This window comes from Callorhinus ursinus, unplaced genomic scaffold (assembly GCF_003265705.2).
Source record: "Callorhinus ursinus isolate GAN/ISIS: 27379988/994484 unplaced genomic scaffold, GSC_fseal_2.0 scaffold13, whole genome shotgun sequence".
Taxonomy (NCBI): domain Eukaryota; kingdom Metazoa; phylum Chordata; class Mammalia; order Carnivora; family Otariidae; genus Callorhinus; species Callorhinus ursinus.
In genome coordinates, this window is record NW_027397075.1 from 18,500,923 (window position 1) to 18,515,318 (window position 14,396).

At 53.4% G+C, this 14,396-nt stretch overlaps 1 protein-coding gene and 1 pseudogene across 1 annotated transcript in view; one reads left to right on the forward strand and one right to left on the reverse strand.

The window, feature by feature from the left end:
- STUM (stum, mechanosensory transduction mediator homolog) overlaps positions 1–14,396 on the forward strand; it is a 58,898-nt gene that overhangs the window by 8,452 nt on the left and 36,050 nt on the right. The gene's annotated exons all lie outside the window — the stretch shown is intronic.
- LOC112828864 (coiled-coil-helix-coiled-coil-helix domain-containing protein 2 pseudogene) lies at positions 5,211–5,938 on the reverse strand (annotated as a pseudogene).

The following is a 14,396-nucleotide window of genomic DNA, read 5'->3' on the forward strand; positions in this document are numbered from 1 at the left end:
TCTGTTCTGTTCATTGCTGTATCTCTGCACCCTAGAACAGTGCCTCGTTCGTGACGGGGGCTCCATAAATAGAAGTGCTTGCCTTTGGGAAGCTGGACTCAGCAGCGAGAGCTCTCTGAGTATTGCTTGCCCCTAAAAGCCCTTTTTTCTCTGTTTGATTTTTTAAAAACTGTATACCCGTATTACTTGCCTTTTTTTTTTTTTTTTTTTTGGATAAGAATCAATGCCACGGAAAGAGAAGGGGCTTTTATGTGTCACTGATGGGAATGTAAATTGGGACATATTTTCTGGAAACCAGTTTGGCACTTAGGTGTCAAGAGTCTTCAAACGTTCATACCCGTTAGGTCAGTAATCCCACTTGCAGGAGCTCATCCTAAGAAAACAGTCAAAAACAGGGACAGAAAGTTATGCATAAAAATGTGCCAGGAAGCCTTATTTGTAACATTGAAAATTATAAACAAACCTGGGCGCCTGGCTGGCTCGGTGGGCGGAGCAGGTGACTCCTGATCTTGGGGTTGTGAGTTCGAGCCCTGCGTGGGACTTAAAGATGACTTTATAAAAATGGTATTATAAATAAACCCAGATGACAACAATAGCAGGATGGTAGAATATTATTTACCCCTTGAAATGGTGTTCACAAAGAGTTTCTGATGGTGGGACAGCAAGTTTTAGGGGGAAATGGGAAAAACATAGTTTGAAATCGTGTGATCCGTAGGATCTCACATCTTTGGTATATCGTGGATTCTAAGGCACCTCCTTTCCCCACGGCGTGGATGTTTCTGAACGTGAGACTGATATCAAGAGAAATGGTTTCTTTCTTTTTTTCCCTTTCTTTCCTAAAAAGTTGTTGCTAAATTCACGGTGTGTTTCATGATCAGTGGAATCTTAAAATCAAGAGCATACAAGGTTGAAGACAGGTGGATGAAACCAGACGACACTGAGATGTCAACAGGTGGGGAGTGCCTGGGGGCTATTTTCTTCTTCATACTTTTACACATTTCCCAAATTTTCTAAAACGAACACAAAATGTGTTACTTTTGTAATTAGAAGAACGGAATCAGCATTGTCTTGAGCAAACCTCCTCCTGTAGGGTTACGACGGTCTAATGCAAGTACGGCACTGTTTTCCCAACGGTGAAGGGCTGGGAAATGCCTGGGACAGTGGGGTCCCCACAGGATCGTTCATGGTCAGTGTCCATGCGGCGCCGGGTCAGGTGTGGCAGTGGGTCAGAGGCCCCCTGCCACTCTTGGGGGCTGAGGGACACCTGCTCTGTGAGTCTCCCGTGGGATGTGTCCCACCGTGGCTTGGGTCAGGGTGACCGGGTCACGTTCAGGAATGCCAACAGCGTCCCTATTTCCTCTGAGGCGTTGCAAGGGACTGAGCTGCTGGAAGTGGTGAGCCAGCGGATGCTACTGAGGAAGTCCGTGTTTCCATCAGGTGTCGCCAAGCACTGTGCAGAGGAGGGTGACTTCCGAGTGCTTCCAGCAGCGTGTCTGGCCAGGCGAGCAGCGTGCTCCTACTGTGCGCCAGGTCTGTGCTTGGGCCGAGAACCACAGTTGAGGCAGACGCGGTCCCCTCCCTCAAGGAGCTGACCGGCCGATGGGAGGTGCGCTGTCATAAATGGGTGTGCGAGTTACTGGAGCACGGGCCCCCTGAATGCGGTCACAGCGGTGAGGGAGCGCTTTCCGCCACAGCTGGCTAGCCAGGAAATGAGCAATGGGCTGAAACAGAAAGACCCGGACGGCAGGGAACGGAGTGACGTTTCCAGCTGTGCATCCGATTCCTGAAGCCCCAAACGTCCCGGAAGCTGGGGACCTCAGAGTTGGCTCTGGTTCTCAAGAGCACGGAACCCCGAGCAGGTCCCTTCACCTCCCTGAGCCTCCGCGTCTCTCTTGGTAGACTGGGGCTCAGGACTCCTGCTCGGCCACCTCACAAGGTCATTGTGTTCTGTTAACCACTAGTTAGCATTGGCCAAATGTCCTTTGTTCCCAAGGTCATTTCTGCCCCCCCCCCGGGGGTGGGCAGGAACCCCCGTAAGTGCTTCCTGGTCCCTCAGAGCCGAGACCTGCCTCACACACCCACACGCTGGGGGTGTCCCCCACACCCAGGGCCCGAGGCTGAGAGGCTGTAGGAGCATGACTGGTGATGAGCGTGCGCACGTGTGTGCGTGTGCATTGCACACACAAAGGCCACCACAGGCTTTACCTTTACATGAGGCACATGTGGGTGGCACAGAGCCTTGAAACCCCATCACCTGGGCCAGGTGGAGGTGGCCTTGGCAGGATACGTCGGGCAGGTGTGTCCAGCGTGGGAGCTTCCTGGGAGAACGGGGTGCGGGGCCGCCATGCTAACCAGGAACGGAGCTTCTAAGGGGACGCTGAAGTGATGGTGTGGGGACAGCATTTTCATATTCAAACGGCAGAACACAGGGATATATTGGGCATTTATTCAGATTCATCGGAGAGACTACTTTCTTGGCAGGAGTAGCTGACACGAGACCAGGGCTGTCCCGGAACCGGGAATGTGGGGCGGGCCCGGCCGGGGGGCTCTGGGGGAGCCACGCATCCCATGGGCTTTGGTCGTTGCTGACTGGGAAGCTTGACGGCCATGCCAAGATAATTTGGTGCTTGTGGAGAACAGCCTCCACAAAGGAAATAGCCCAACATTCCCAGGGCCAGGCAGCCTTAGGGTGGCTCCAGTTCCTGCATTTTACCTAAGAGGGGGCCCCTCCACCCCCGGCGCCCTGACCCCGCAGTGTCACCTCGCCGGCACCTGCAGAGGCCCTCCTGCCACCTCAGGGCTGCTTGTCGTGGGCGCCTAATTGCCGTAATTGCCACTTTTTGAATGAAACGTGGGCGCGGGCCTTCCAAAGACCTGGGGAGGGACGACGTGCCAGGGACCCATCAGCTTTCCCGTCCCTGCTCGTCCTCCCTCGTGACAGCCCGTGCAGGGGGTCCCCGGTACCTCCTCCTCAGGGGACCCGTGGATGGAGCCAGTCCAGGGGCGCCCCTTCCCCGACAGCGTTTGCTCACTTCCTGTGTGTGTGTCACATTCCGGTGATTCTCGTGCTGTGTCAGTTTTCCTTACTACATTTGCTCTGGCGGGCTGTGATCGGTGATGGCAACGCCCAAAGCTCACGCGGTTTGCCCTGGGCAGCAACAAAGTCTTTCTAAGTCTTTCTAAATTAAGGTATGTGCTTTGTTTTGGACCCAATGCTGTTGCACACCCAGTAGGCCGCAGTAGAGTGTGAACGTGACTTCTCCGTGTCCTGGAAGCCGGGCAGCGCGTTTGACTTGCTTTATTGTGACCTTCGCCTGGTTGCGGAGTTCTGGCGCCCACCCCGCCGGATCTCCCAGAGCCACCTGCCCACACCGGAACAGTCACCCAGTGTCCCATTCCGGGGTGTTCAGCCAGTTCTTCGTCTTTTGTGCCTGCCCCTGCCCCGTCTTCCAATCCTACTCTCTGACCGCCTTCTTTCAGATCCTAGGACACGCAGTGTGACAAGAACATGTGAAGACAGGTGGCTTCAAGGAAGCCTCTGTGTGGAGGCTTGCTGCGCGGGGGCGGCGGGGGCAGGAACCCGCATCTGGGTGGGCCGGGTGCATGTCGGTGTGGCGGTCAGGCACACGCAGGCAGGCAACCTGGAGGCTCCCGAGCCCGGGAAGCATCTGGAAGCCAGGAAGGAAAACGTGACAGCACGGCACCAGTGCAGAAGCTGAGCCCCGGAGCCTGTCCCAGGTGCACAGACACCCTCCCCATGGGGACAGGCCAGCTGTGGCCACACTGTGTGAGGGACACGTGTCCTCCTTGGGCCTGGCTGCAGGAGCCGCTCGACGGACGTGGGCCCTCCCGTGTCACAGGGTGGTCAGTGTGGCCGGGGCACGATGTTGCTGTGCACACAGGGTCTGTGTCCCCAGATGCCATCTCTGCTCGCGTCTCAGCTCTGACCACTTCCTTTTCTGCTCTGAAGCCTTCAAAGCTCCCGCCGTCCACAGGCCCAGTTCCTACTCCGCACTGGGCCCACGGGACCCAGTGAACTGTCCCCGCCCTCCTCCACTGGTTTCTTTAGTCCAGCGGGGCCACTTGCTTTCACATGGTGCTCCGTGCCTCGGACCGCCGCCCCCCATTGAGGGCAGCGCCTGCCCCAGCCGTCAAGGCCCACCTCAGACGGCCTCCTGACCCCTCTGTGCAGTGAGGTCCCCCTTCCAGGACTGTCAAGCCACTTAGGATGTTCCTCTTGCTCCCCGGGAATTCTGGTTCTTCTGTTGCCTTAATCTTTTATAACTATATATATATATATATATATATATATATATATATATAGATGTTTTAAGTTGTATTTATTTAAGTCATCTCTACACCCCACATGGGGCTCGAACTCACAATCCCGAGAACAAGAGTCGGACTGAGCCGGCCACGTGCCCCTCTGTTGTCTTAATCTTCCGTGAATCGTTTTCTTGAGGGTCGGGGCTGTGCATGACTTACCCTCTGCCTCGCCGGGTGCCTAGCACCCCTGTTGCAATCAAGCTGAACTAAATGTGTCCTAATTTCTGGCTGTAAAGGTGGGGCAGAGAGCGGGTCCTTGTTCCTCGAATCTAGTGACCCCAAACATGACACCGGCTTTCATGTCACTCCTCAGCCTTCCCAGCTCAGAGGGAAGTAGGGGACAGAGTTCTCATGGCTGCAGGCAGGATGGGGGGCGTGCTGTCTCTGAGGAGTCCTTGGTGTCCCGGCCACTCAGGGGAGGGCCGTTGGGCAGAGGAGGGATGTTGCCTGCCCCTTCGCTGGGTCAGAGCACCTGCTCTGTGGGGGGGGGGGGTCACTGGGACAGTCACGAGCTTACTGAGAAGAGCTGGGCCACCAATCCGTCCTTTCAAGTGGTATACTCAACGGCTGAGACGTGGGGGGGAGGGGGGCGGTGGAGATGATCAATCTCAGTAAATTGTTTTAATAAAGATTGGTTTGGGCAATAGCCATCAAATTAAATCTAGGGGGAAATTTTGATGGGAAACAGGATATTTGCATGATCTTTAAGTGCCTCCACAGAATGCTTCTAACTTGTAAAGAGAAAAGTGATACAGCATCTTTTTTTTGCGGGAGGGGGGAGAAAATCACTTTATTCTAAATCACAAATGAGAACATCACAAAAGGTGATTTAAGGAGGCACACAAATATCTTCCCAACCCCAAATTCAAACCATCTCAGTGAACTTCTATACAGTAAGAACAACCTTTTTTATTCCAATTCTGAAGAAAGCTGTATTTAATGATGAAGGAGAAGCTTAACTGGTGGTTTTACACTTTATATATTCACCATTCACCATCAATTATGTTTTTATGCTAAATTAACTTGGTTATGAGAGATGATTTTCCTTATCTTCAATTTGAACTTCTTGATTAGGCTAATCCATTTGCAAATCTACACTGTTTCAGCACCTCGCTGAAACCTTCATAAAGCTTTAGGTCACCCTGGTTCTGGGCACACTGCAGAAACTGTTTCATCTCACAGTGGCATGGGCCAAACTGCTGCTGCTCCTGGTATGCTGGCTGGGTTCCCTGAGGCTCCTGGTAAGTGATGTCAGGCCTTGAAGGCTCAGCATTGCCTCCTCCACTGAAGCCCCCAGTGATGGCATGACCTATCGTGTGCCCGACAGCAGAGCCCACAGCCACGCCAGCTGCAGTGGTTGCCATCTGGGCCATGAGCCCTGGCTGCTGGGGCGCAGCAGCAGGTGAGCCAACAGCAGCTGGTGGAGCCGCTGCTGGAGGCTGAGCTGCTGGCGCTGGTCTAGGTGCCGCTCTCATCTGAGGTGCCCGGCTGGCCAGAGGGGCCATGCGGGAGGTGCGGCTCCGACTTCCACGCGGCATGGTGACTTGCAGAGCAGCTCAGGGTCTAGAGATCCGAGATTCGGCCGAGACCCCAGCGCCTTCTGCAGAACGGAAAACGGGCGAAAAGTGATAACAGCATCTTGACTGAGTGAACAGAATAACATCATCTGGACCTTGAAAACATTACACCAGATGAAGGAAAGCAGTCACAAAAGACCCCACACTGTACGATTGCATTTATATGGACAGTCTAGAATGGACTGATGGGTAGAGGTGGAGGGCAGCTTGGCCGAGGAGTGTGGCTGGGAGCACATGGGAGGGACTGTTAAGGCGTGGGGGGGGTGTTCTTCTGGGGTAGCGGAAATGTCCTAAAAGTGATTGTGCTTGGTTGCACACCGAATTATTAGATGGACAAATGTTATGACATGTGAATTATATCCCAATGAAGTGGTTAAAAGATTAGCATTACCGAGGTGGGACAGATGGACGTCGCATGTCTCCTGGTGGGATCTGTGCAGGACCCCAACCCAGGGTGCATGACCCAAATCTTCTGAGGAAGGAGCCAGAAGAGCCCAAACTGAGGGGCATTCAACAAAATACCTAGCTGGTATTTTTCAAAAACATCATTGTCACGAAAGATTAGAGAAGACCGAACAAACTTGAGAACTAAATGCAAAGCATAATCTTGGATGGGATCCCATACCGGAGGAAAAAAGAATCCCAAGAAAGATGTCATTGAGACAATTGGCAAAACTGGAATGTGGGCTGTCAATTAGATAAAGATCAGACCCATGTTACGGTTCCCAAAAGACAGTAACTGCTACGAATATGTAAAAAACACAACTTTGTTGCTAGAAACACACTGAGGTTTAAGGGGTGAGGAGCCATGATGTACGCCGCTTATTTACAAAGGGTTCAGGAAAAATAATGATACAGAAGAAAGAGAATGACAAATGTAGCAAAGTATTAAGAAGTGGTAATCTGGTAGAGGGTAGACAGGAGTTCCCTGTATTATTCGTGAAACTTTTCTGCAAGTGTGGAGGTATTTGAAAAGAAAAATTATAAAATTATATAGTTAAAAGCCAAATACACGCAGACATTTCAGACGTAGCAATTACAGCTAAATCCTAAGTACTGTAAGTTCTTTCTTATCACCGAAGGTCTGCCAGTTCTCACTAACTCAGGGGCCATCTGGGGCCACAGGGACAGAGTCCTGGTGAGGTGGCATTGGCGTGCAGGGCCCAGACCCCCAGAAGAGATTTTCCCCGGGACTCGTGCCATTTAAATCCCAAGGTCACGCAGAAGTTTATTGCAGCCCTTTGGGAGTGTGAGCTGTTCCTCTGCCCCATCAGCGCAGGCCGGGGTATAACAGAAATGATTTTCTCGGGAGGCTGGGAGATACAACGAGTGCATAGTGAGCCTGCCCTTGCAGTGGCTGATTGGGACTAAGCCCGCTGCTTGTGTGGCCTGCCTCTGGGGTCGACCAGGAATCCGAACGCCGCAGCCAGAGCTGGGGCAGATCCCAGTGCCACAGATCTCTTTTGGAGAAGTCTCATTTCTTGGTTATTCCTGTTTGACATCTCCCTTTGGAGTCCAAGAGTCATTCGTGGACCTCAAAGAAACCAACCTCAAACCAACTGCCAATGAGCTTGTCATGCTGGCATGCCAGGAGAGCGAGGGAGAGCCTCCTCTTAGACTTGGCTGCTCTCAGGGGTCCTGTGGTTGGACATGCAAGTGGAATCCTTCCAGAAATCACTCTGTGGCCTGACCCAGAGGTGGGAAAAAAAACAAAACAAAATCATAACCATCTTAGTCCCCAATAACGGGTTCTTAGAGGTTCAGAGCAGAAAGGGGACCGTGGAGGATGCACCAAAGTTGCAGGTTGGGTGAGGCCAGGTTTGGTCGGTCTTGGGCCTCCATGCCTGGGGTTGGGCTCCGAGTTGGTTTTTTTTTTTTTTTTTTAAAGATTTTATTTATTTATTTGAGAGAGAGAATGAGAGAGAGAGAGCGCACGTGAGAGGGGGGAGGGTGAGAGGGGGGAGGGTCAGAGGGAGAAGCAGACTCCCCGCTGAGCAGGGAGCCCGATGCGGGACTCGATCCCGGGACTCCAGGATCATGACCTGAGCGGAAGGCAGTCGCTTATGACTGAGCCACCCAGGCGCCCGGGCTCCGAATTTGATACATCCTGAGAAGAGGGGCCTCAGTGCTTGGGAACTGGTTTGAACTGAAGGAAAGCAGAGAAAAGCCAGGGCTTTGGCAAGATACCGGATCGCTCGCACCCACTCTTGGATGGGACTGTTTTGTGTTTTATCTTTCCTGCTAGCTCTCACTTGAGCCCCATGCAGCTGATGCCGGGGGCTGTTCTCGATCTCCCTGTGTAGATTCTCAGGCATGCCTGGAGACTGACCAAAGCACTGCTTGAAGGCAGACCAGCAGAAGGCAGTGGGTGAGCACCTTGGTCTCCCCAGTGCTGTTTGCATCCCATCATTTCACATTCTGTTTGGGGTTACCCACACACCACCCCCAGCCATCAGGGGACTGGCATCAGCACCAGTCATGATTCTTAACCCAAGTCTGAAGATCATTAACACTGGCTGGGGGTAGGAGGTGGAGCAGTGGGTAAAGTGTGCTTTAAAACCGAGCATCTAATCTTTTTGATCATCTGGCCTACCTGCCGCTCTCATTTCCGGCTTTCCCGTTTATTCTGTGGGTTGGACTTATCTCTTTGATGACACCTTTTCTGTGTGTCTTCCCCGACTGTTGGTCCAGTACAGAGCACGCAGCGGGACCCCAGCATAGCTGCTGACCAATAATGAATGGGGAAGGAGAGCTGAGAGCCCGTATCCTGGCTTCTCCTTACAGTTCTGCCATGAGGGCAGCCGTGGGCTGATGGAGCTCATCGTCCTTGTCTAGGCCCCACTTTGTACCTGTCTGAAGCAGGGGTGCTTACTAGTCCTGCCTCTTTGTTTGTGCCGAGATTCAAAGATATCAGATCAGGGCCACAGGCACCTTGTACCTTTAAGTCAGGAGGCGAATGGTGGCTCTGCTGGTCGCTTGTCTGGCTGGTCCTGGCTGATTTCATGCTTTCAGGCTCTGAAGGAGTGAGCCCTGCCCTTGCAGAGGTGGGCAGGAGAGGACCCTTCCACCGCCTGTCTCCCTGGCCGCGCATCTCTTCCCTGGCCTGCCCTGGGCCCCGGGGTGCTGGCCTGCCTCGCCTGCTGCAGGTGTGTGGGACAATGGGAGGCCCTGGCAGGGGAGGGAGGGAGGGGGCGAGAGGTTGGGTGTTGGCTCCACCGGCTTCCTGCCTATGACCGTGGCTTCTGCCCTCCAGCCCTCTCCGGACTCAGACAACACCCCCTTCCCTCTCCTTGGGCCTTCAGGTCCGGCCTGGGACCGGCCTGCGGCTGCAGGCCCCCAGCACTTCATTCTCCCCGTGGGTCCCCCATCCCAGACCTCTGTCAAAGCAACAGCCCCTTTGTTAAAAGACTGGCTCAAGCCCGATTCCTGCCGGGACCCCCTGGGTGCAGAGCTGATGGTTGCCAGCGCCCCCTTCATGGGGCTGGGGGATACCAACCCGCCAGCTTGGCACCACGACCGCCCCCACCCCCCATTTCCCTACAGAAGTTGGTTCTAGCACAGTTTTCTCCTGGAAGCTCTGGAACAGCCCGTACACTGAGCCAGAGCTTCCTGCCGGCTGGGGAGTGTGGGCGTACAGCTTCCAAATGGCTCTCGTGCTCGTGACTCGCCGCGTTCCCGGGGGGCCGGGGCTGGGCTGAGCGCACCGCCCCGGGGTCCTCCTCCCTGCATCCTGTACGGTGTTCACGCTCTTGCCTCATGACCAGCCTCAGCCCAGCTCCTCTGGGCGGTTGTGGGCCGGGCGCTTGGTTCCCGAAGCTCCGGGCTGACCTCGCCTCGCAGGGAGGCCAGGCTTCGGAAGCTCTGCCATCCTGGGAGCGCCCTTGTCGCCTCCACCTGGGACCCTCCTCGGCCTGGGGCCCCCCTTCTCTTGCCTTTCCCTCCGGACCACCACACCCACTCCACCTCCCCCCTTCCCCGCGGGCTGTAGACATCCAACTTGGAGGAACTCACTCCCCATCCGTCAGTGATACTTAGGGACCCGTCTCCACCGCGATGGTCGCTTTGGAAGAGGCACCATCTGGCCACTGCTGGCACCCCTCTTTTGCTTCCTGAGATACCCAGAAGGCATCACAAGCCAGTCACCACCTCTGTCCAGTGTACTTTCCGTTCCCTAAGACCCAGTGTTTTGCTTTTCGCCCCCCGCCCCATTCCCTTCTGCTCCCCACTGTTCGGAGCCTGGGACCTGGGAAAGAATGAAGTCCTCATTGCGTGGTTTGGTTTTTCTTCCTCCTGGCACAGAAAGAACCCCCAGTGTTTGAGCTGCTAAGGCCCCCAGTGATTCCTCGTTATGAGAAGAGTCATCAAAACACACCCGTTACGTGTTAAGTCTTCACAAAAGACACCAAAGATTAGCGCACCGTCTACTTGCAAGGAGCCCCTTTGCTAGCCATACCAATTACGTTTTTAGGAAGCAGAGGAGTTCGAGTTGGGTTCTTCTGAGTCTGGTTTTCTCCCCCTCCTTGTGATTTGTGTGCAGACTTCTGAGAGGCAGGTTTTATAATAGAGATTCAGCCAGGCTAAATCACAGCGGCAGAACCTTATGCAATGGCTAAAAACCTATGAGTTAAAAATGGAATAGTCTTGCAGAGTAGAGAAGGTAATAACATCAGGGATGTGAAAATAGAAAGTAAAAAATTAGTATTTCAGCAATGCAGGTCTCTTACCCACATTTTTCTGCACCTGGAGAGCTTGGTGTCATTTTCCAGAATAAATCCAAAGTGCGAGCTCTCACTAGAAAAATAAAACTTTGTTTTCACAGGTTCAACCCTCCGTCCCCAGTGAATCCAGGGTCGAGAGCCCTTTTTACTGACTTCTGGCCCTCGTGCCACAAAACACGTTTTGTGTTTGTTAGAATCTGTATGTTCACTAATGTTCATAAAGGAACAGATTTTAGATTTTTGTAAGTGGGTTTTGTTAATTTGCTATTTTAAAAATACTTGTGAGACCTTTACGGTTGCCATGGTGATATAATTTCCATAAACATGATTTTTTTGTGGGGATTTTTTGCACATTGAAGGCTGAGGTTGATAGCAGTGTTGGGGGGGAGTAGGTGGTGAATTTGGCAGCCACCCCATTGCTTCCTCCCTCAAATGCTACAGATCTGGTTCCAGGGATCCACATCATGGCAGAGACCTAGACCCCTAATCACCACATCTGACACCCTAGGCTTCTGGGGAGTGGGCCTGGTCAGGGGAGAAGGGGGCCATCCCCTGGGTGGGGGGTCACGGGCACCTGCGTGGCCCATCAGTGGTCCAGCCCATGTCAGAGTGACCTGCACTCTCTCGCCAAACCTTGGCTTCACAAAGCCTTGGAGGATCCGACCTTGGAGCTGCCCAAGGGGCGGTGGAGAGCCTGGAGACTCTTTCCCTTTGAACCAGATTCATAAAAAAAAAAAAAAAAAAAATCCATTCTAATTCACAATACTGCTAAAATGTTGAACGTTTGCAATGGAAAATAAAAATGTAACAAATAGGGCGCCTGGGTGGCTCAGTTGGTTAAGCAACTGCCTTCGGCTCAGGTCATGATCCTGGAGTCCCGGGATCGAGTCCCGCATCGGGCTCCCTGCTCAGCGGGGAGTCTGCTTCTCCCTCTGACCCTCTTCCCTCTCGTGCTCTCTATCTCTCATTCTCTCTCTCAAATAAATAAATAAAATCTTTAAAAAAAAATGTAACAAATATTAGCTGTTAAACAAGACAAGAAGGCATTGAATAAGAAGGCATTTTATAGTCCTCTAGAATGCCAGGAGTTGAGAAAAAGCAGGTTTGATTAGAAGAAGAGTTAGAGGGACCCAGTGGCACCACCTTCTTATCAGTGACACTAGACATTTGCCTTGGCTCATGGAGAGGCCTCACCGTTAAGCTTTATTTCCCAGAGAATGGAACGTACAGAGAGATCAAGGGAGAAGCAGAACAAATAAGAGAGAGATTTCTAATAACTAAAAACGTTTGGGGAGAGAAACGGCCAGAAAAAGGAGTTTCAGGTGGCAGTGTCAGCCTGAGATGGCAGAGCAGCGTCGGGCCGGGCGCTCCACGCCAGGTGCTGCCTAGCGCAGCCGAAGGGTTTGATTCATACGGAATGAATCATAAGCAAGTACGAATTACTAGAAAGGCTTTGTGTTGACTGTTTTTATTTAGGTAGTACCAGAAATTCGAACACGGACACCCAGGGGAGAACGTGCCAGACTCCCCGAGTGGCGGAGTTACCCATCTCCATCTCTGGAGAGCCGACCCGCGGTGTCCAGGAGAGGTTGCGCGTGTCAGCGGCACGCCGATGGATGCCTGGAATGTGCACTGAACAAGGGCGTATTCGGAAGTGTGCTAGACAGGCACAGAGCACCCCGCGAAGTGGAAAAGGCCCGCGGACCGGCCCGTCTACGGAAGTCTGTGGCCACACAGCTGCTGTCGACTTGGGGTTTGTTGAGTGTGTTTCTTGAAGAGGAGGAAGAAGGTGAACCCGGAGTGTGGGCTGACATTCTGTGCCTCTGGAGTCGTGGGGCTGGGGTCAGGGCTCACTGCAGGGTTGTGCCTGGCTGGCAAGGCGGGGAGGGGGGTGACGTGCTCTGAGGGCTCTGCAGGCATTTTTGTTTGCCCTGAAATTGCCCAGAGGAATTTGGCATGGCACGTGGCCGGAAAGTGGCTCACCGTCCCAGCTGGAGTGGGGCTCAGCACCCACGCTGCACCAGCCTCTTCTTGTAACACACATTTAATGTAAAGGTTTTTGTTTTTGTTTTTGTTTTTGTTTTAAATAATGTCTCAGTGGCAGGCAGCTTGGCTCTCGGCTGGAATAGTGCCCGGAGCACGGTGAGGATTACATGTCTTTTCCAGGCTCCAAAGTCACTGATTTTTCTCCCCTCTCCCCCGTGGTGCAGCCTCCAGTACCCACATTCTGCTCTCTGTCGCTGTGAGCTGGGCTTTTTCGGTTCCACATGTGAGATCACACAGCGTGTGTCTTTCTGTGTCGGGCTTACATCACGGAGCCTCAAACCCTCAAGCTTCATTCATGTTGCAAATGGCAGAGTTTTGTTCTGATTTTGAGGCGGGATCATATTCCGCTGTGTATATATCACGTTTTCTTTGTTCGTCCATCGACGGACATTGAGCTGGCCAGAGGGCTGCATGGAACATGGGGGCAGCTGTCTCTCTGAGACAGTGATTTCATTCTCTGTGGATAAATACCCAGAAGTGGAATTGCTGGATCATTCGGTGCTTCTATTTCTTGAGGACCCTGAACGCTGTTTCCCAGAGCAGTTGCACCAGCTTGCATCACCACCGACAGCGCACGACCGTCCCCTTCCTGCATGTCCTCGCCGGCGCCTGTCAGCACCTGTCATGTCCGGTCTTTTCGATGATGGCCATTCTGAAGGTCCGAGGGGAGAGCCCGTTGAGGCTTTGATTTGCGTTTTCCTGGTGATTCGCGATGTCTGTGTACCTGTTGGCCACTCGTGCGTCTTCTCTGGGGAAACGTCCGTTGAGGTCCTCTGCCCCTGTGTGTGTGTGTTTTTTTTTTTTTTCCCCTGGTTAAACACTATTCTCGTCTGGGAACGTGTGTTGGGGTGGGGAAGCCTGGGGCCCTCCAGGGACAGAAGCTGTGGTCAGATTTGGTCTAAAGCATGTTTAACTTGGAGCCGCTCTGCAGGGCATGGTGAGCCCAGTGGCTCCTAGAAATTCCAAAAGGACAGGACAGCCCAGAACAGGGCTGTGGCTCGCTGGTGCCGTGAGCTGTGTCCACCGGTCAGGGCCCTTCTTGCCCCCTCCGCCTGCACGGGGCCTTCTGGGGGCCCCCCTTCCCAAGCACCCTCCCTGCTCGGAGTCTGCAGGCTGCTGTGGCCAGGACGGTTACCCCCCTTTCTGCCCGTGGCTGTCGCCCTGAGCTCTGACAGTGGGTTCTCTGGGTAATTAGAGCAGTTCATCGGGTTTTCCTTGAGGCTCCAAATCAGACCTTTGGAGAACAGCGCCTAGTTTAACCTAAGTGGCCCAAGAACAGGCAGAACGGAGCTGAGTGCGGAGGAATGTGCTTTTATGGAGCTGTGTGTTTGAAGATACATCTGGGATTTGTTTCTTAGCAACGGGGCTCCTCCGGAGCACGAGCGTGCCGACAGTGTCAGAACACCCAGCGGTGCCCACAAGCACCGTGGAAAATGCAATAAAAATCTGGAGAGTAGGAGAGAAGATTTAAGCAGAGTGCCTCCAGCGGGAGAACAAAGCTCAGAACCCTGAGCCGATGTCGCAGACAACAGGTGTAGGCCAGAGTGGCCTCAGGGGCGGGTGGGGGAGGTTCCTAACCCACCTGCTGAGCCACGTGCCTCCACGGGGCTCCCTTCCTCTGACCAGCATCTCGCAGCCATGCCTGCCTCCTTCCCTGGCACCCAGAGCCTCCAAATGTCCTTCTAGAGTCTGAACTGGAAGAGTGGCTGGTTGGAGCCCCGGAGGAGAT